The sequence below is a fragment of the Arachis ipaensis genome, chromosome B03 (genome assembly GCF_000816755.2).
Source record: "Arachis ipaensis cultivar K30076 chromosome B03, Araip1.1, whole genome shotgun sequence".
Lineage (NCBI taxonomy): Eukaryota > Viridiplantae > Streptophyta > Magnoliopsida > Fabales > Fabaceae > Arachis > Arachis ipaensis.
The window spans coordinates 103,767,700-103,773,407 of NC_029787.2; positions in this window are offsets into that span (position 1 = coordinate 103,767,700).

Consider the following 5,708-nt stretch of genomic DNA (forward strand, 5'->3'; position numbering starts at 1 on the left):
TCATTCACACAATTATTAGGTTTTAGATGTAGTTTTCTAGAGAGAGAGGAGAAGAGGCTCTCTCCTCTCTCTAGGTTTTAGGGTTTTTAGGTTTAGCTCTTCTCAATTTCAGACTTCTACTTTGCTTTAATTTGGTTTTCTGCTACTTTCATTTGTTCTAGTACCTTAGTTATCTTCTTTTGTTGATTTCCTTTTTCCGCCATTTTTATGTTTATAAGCTCTTGTTACATTTGATTCTGTTAATACAATTTATGTTTTTCATGTTTATGGTTACTCTCTTTTATTGTTAGTTGTTGATGCTTGCAATTGGTTGTTTAGATTTAATATTCCTTGTTCATTTTATCATGTTTTTATGTTATGCCTTCCAAGTATTTGATAAAATGCTTGGTTAGATTTTAAATTAGATTTTTATGTTCTTAACTTGGATTGATCAATTAGAGACTCTTAAGTTATCAGAATTCTTTTGTTGATTGGTGATTGAGACTTGCTAGTTGGCTTAGGTTTCACTAAATCTAGTCTTTGATTAGGACTTGTTAACTTAAGTTGATTTCTGCTCACTTGACTTTCCTTCATTGTTAGAGGTTAACTAAGTGAAAGCAAAAGGCAATTACCATCACAATTGATGATGATAATGTGGATAGAAATTCCAATTCTAAATCATTGTTAGAACTTTTCTTAGTTGTTATTTTATTTCCTTGTTATTTATATTACTTGTCTCTTATTACAAAATCCAAAAAGATACTTTTCCATAACTGACGATCGGATTTTCTATCGGTAAAGAATCTCACAAATAAGTTCTTGTTGAAAGTATAGTTTCTAAACCAACAGAGAATCCTTTCGTACAAAAGTTTGGTTGTCACAAGTAACAAACCCCTAATAAAATTAATAACCAAAGTATTTAAACCTTGGGTCGTCTCTCAAGGAATTGCAGGGAAGTATGATTTATTATTGGTTATGGAAGATTATCTTTTTGGGGTTTTTTTTTTAAGATAAGAAGCAACAATAGTAAATGGAAATGGAAACAAACTAACTATAAAAACTCTTGGTAAGGTATGAGAACTGGAAATTCCATCCTAGTTATCCTTATCAAGTGTGATGAGAATTGTTTATTGCTCCCACTTAGTTAACCCTTACTAAATAAAGGAAAGTCAAGTGGACCAATTAATAGGATTCCTCAAGTCCTAGTCAACTCCTATGGAAAGACTAGCTTTAGAGGGATCCAAATTAATCAGCAAATTCCAATTTTCAATCAACAGCTGAGTTTGATAACTCAAGTGTCACCAACTACTCAACCAAAGCCAAGAGGAGAAAATCTATTCGAATAAAAATGCCTTTTCATCAATTAAAGCTAAGAATATAAAAAGCTAAATTAAAATCATAAATCTGAAATACCTCAAATTGCATTAAATAGAAATTAAAATCTAACATGAAGAGTTCATAAGCCAATTTGGCTAAGTAAGTAATTACCAAGAGAAATAGATAAACCAAAGTACTAGAATAAATAAAAGTATATAAGAGAAACTAAATTTAAAAAAATATTGAACCTGGAATTGAGAAGAAGCAATCCTAAAACTAAGAGAAATCCGAAATCCTAAAACCTAAGAGAGAGGAGAGAGCCTCTCTCCCTAGAAAACTTCATCTAAAACATCAAATTAAGAATAATGAATGTTGTCTTGAATGAATGAATTGATTCCCTTATTCTCCAGCCTCTATTCTGTGTTTTTGGGCTCGGATTTGGGCCGAAAAAGGGCTCAGAAATCGCTGGGGGTGACTTCTGCAATTTTCTACATGTGGCGACCGTCACGCGTGCACGTGGGTCACGCGTGTACGTCATTTGGAGATTTTCCTTGCCACGCATACACGTCACTTGTGTTTTGTGCTAGGCACGCGTCCGCATCATCCATGTGTGCGCGTCGCTGCCATTTTCTTTAAAACTCCATTTTGTGCGTTCCTTCCACTTTTGCACGTTTCCTTTCTGTCCTCTAAGCCATTCCTGCCCTATGAAGCTTGAAGATACTTAACACACAGATCACGGCATCGAATGGTAATAAAGAATAATCAAAATTAATAATTTTAAGGCATAGGAAACATGTTTTCACATATATCATAGAATAAAGAAGGAATTGTAAACCCATGCAAATTATGTGAATAAGTGGGTGAAGAATTGATAAAAACCACTCAATTGAGTATAAGATAAATCATAAAATAGTGGTTTATCAACCTCCCCACACTTAAACAATAGCATGTCCTCATGCTTAGCTCAAGAGAAACAGAAAAAGAGTGAAGGTAGAATGGTGGAATCTACGCAGTGCAATCTATTCTAAATGCAAGCTACCTAAATAAATCATGAAATTTTAATTACTATCCACTTATATACACATAGAGCTTACATGTGGTCAAATTAAGTCAAATTTTTCAAGGAATCATATATGCACAACAAAGGGCCAAGCCATACTAAAATATGTTCACAATTAAGTTGAGTTAACCAAAAGATTTGACAAACTTGCAAGACAAGAAATAATTAAACATGGACATATGTAATTGAGCGCTATTGAACCTTCACTGAATTTGTGTATACACTCTAGTCACTCAGTGTTCGGGGTTAAATACTCTATTCTTCTCTAGTCATGCTTTCTAAAAATTTATTCTTCATCTAACCAATCAACAAATAATTAATGTACACATGCAAACATCATGAGGTCTTTTCAAGGTTGTAATGGGGTTAAGGCGAAGGTGAGGATATATATATATAAGGCTAAGTGAGCTATAAATTGAATCCTTGATTAGTCTAAAATCTCACCTAACATATACATATTCTATATGATTCTAAAATTATGCTTAACTTCCCAATTTTCCCACTTTTGTATCACATACTCATGTATTAAATTATTTTTAATTTTATCCTATGTGCATTGATCTCTTCACCAAACTTATTATTGGGGTAATTTTGTCCCCTTATTTATTTACTTAATTACTTGATTTTTTTTTAATCTGAAATATAAACACAACATATCAATGCACATGGTATTTTAATTATTTTGGTTTCACATGAGCATGCACCCAAATTCCAAATAATTTATCAATTGAGTACCTTTCCTATCATCCTTTGTTCTCACAGTTTTCCCACACTTAGTGGATGCACAATCTCTATCTTAAGCTAACCAAGTGTAGTGGTGAGTATTTCCGCCTGTCACGCAGACGACCCGGATTCGATCCCCGGCAACGGCACCATTTTGACGATCGGATTTTCTATCGGTAAAGAATTTCACAAATAAGTTCTCGTTGAAAGTATAGTTTCTAAACCAACATAGAATCCTTTCGTACAAAAGTTTGGCTGTCACAAGTAACAAACCCCTAATAAAATTAATAACCGAAGTATTTAAACCTCGGGTTGTCTCTCAAGGAATTACAGGAAAGTATGATTTATTCTTGGTTATGGAAGATTATCTTTTTGGGGTTTTTTTTTTAAGATAAGAAGCAACAATAGTAAATGGCAATGGAAACAAACTAACTATAAAAACTCTTGGCAAGGTATGAGAACTGGAAATACCATACTAGTTATCCTTATCAAGTGTGATAAGAATTGTTTATTGCTCCCACTTAGTTAACCCTTACTAAATAAAGGAAAGTCAAGTGGACCAATTAATAGGATTCCTCAAGTCCTAGTCAACTCCTATGGAAAGACCAGCTTTAGAGGGATCCAAATTAATCAGCAAATTCTAATTTTCAATCAACAGCTGAGTTTGATAACTCAAGTGTCACCAACTACTCAACAATAGCCAAGAGGAGAAAATCTATTCGAATAAAAATGCCTTTTCATCAATTAAAGCTAAGAATATAAAATGCTAAATTAAAATCATAAATCTGAAATACATCAAATTGCATTAAATAGAAATTAAAATCTAACATGAAGAGTTCGTAAGCCAATTTGGCTAAATAAATAATTACCAAGAGAAATAGATAAACCAAAGTACTAGAATAAATAAAATTAGATAAGAGAAACTATATTTAAAGGAACATTGAACCTAGAATTTAGAAGAAGCAATCCTAAAACTAAGAGAAATCCTAAATCCTAAAACCTAAGAGAGAGGAGAGAGTGATAAACCACTATTTTATGGTTTATCTTGTGCTTAATTGAGTGGTTTTTATCTACTCTTCACCCACTTATTCATACTATTTGCATGGTTTTACATTTGCCTTCCTAATTATGTGCTTTGATTGAAAACATGCTTCTTTGATCCTATATTTGCTTATTATTAATCCTCTCTTATTACCATTAGATGCCTTGATATGTGTGTTAAGTGTTTTCAGAGATTACAGGGCAGGAATGGCTCAGAGGATAGAAAGGAAGCATGCAAAAGTGGAAGGAATACAAGAAGTTGGAGAAATTGCTAAGCTGTCCAGCCTGACCTCTCTGCACTCAAACGGCTATAACTTTAGCTACAGAGGTCCAAACGACGCGGTTTCAGTTGCGTGGGAAAGCTAACGTCTGGGACTTCGATTTGATATATAATATGCTATAGTTCCCCTGACGCTAGGCAATGCGATCGCGTGATCCATGCGGCCGCGTCGCAGTGACGGAAATCCAGCGTGGGAAAATTCGAAACCAGCGAATTCTGGACTGTTTCTGACCCAGTTTGTGGCCCAGAAAACACAGATTAGAGGCTATAAAGTGGGGGACTGTACCCATTCATTAGAAGGCTCTCATAATTCACTTCTCATGATTTAGATTAGTTTTGAGAGAGGTTCTCTCCTCTCTCTCTCTTAGGATTTAGGACTTCTCCTAGTTTTAGGAGTGACTCTCAATCCCAGGTTCAATGTTCTTTTTATTTATTTCTCCAAATTAATTTGTATGTCAGATTTAAGTTCTTTTGTGAATGCAATTCGAGGTATTTTCAGACTTAATTTTGCTTTGCTTTATTTATATGAATGCTTTTAATTTAATTTAGATATTTTCCCTTTTGGTCTTGATTAAGAAATCAGTAACTCAGGAATTATCCAACTCAATAGCATAATTGATAATTGTTATTCTTGCTAATTGAATTGATCTTCAATAATCCCAATCTTTTCTTAGGAATTAACTAGGATTCAAAGATCTAACTAATTAGTCACTTGACTTTCCTCTGCTTTAAGTAAGGGTTAACTAAGTGAAATTGAGATTCAATTTTTATTATCATTGATAAGGATAACTTGGTCTGGACTTCCAATTTCTAATACCTTGCCAAGAGTTTATGTTTATTGTTATTATTTTATTCCCTCTGCCATTGCTTTTCTAACTTTTTACCTTGATCCGAAAACCCCAAAACATACCTTTGCATAGCCAATAATAAGAACATACTTCCCTGCAATTTCTTGAGAAGACGACCCGAGGTTTAAATACTCGGTTATCAATTTTAAAGGGGTTTGTTACTTGTGACAACCAAAACGTTTGTACGAAGGGATTTCTGTCGGTTTAGAGACTATATCTACAACACGACTGTTTTTCTGAAATTCTTTACTGGCAAAAAATCCTAACGTCAAAATGGCGCCGTTGCCGGGAATTGCAAACGTGTGCCTTATTATTGGTTATTGTAAATATTTTTTTATTTTTTTCTTGTTTATTTGTTCTTATTTTTGTTTTTATTTTAAAAATCCTAACGTCAAAATGGCGCCGTTGCCGGGGAATTGCAAACGTGTGCCTTATTATTGGTTATTGTAAATATTTTTTT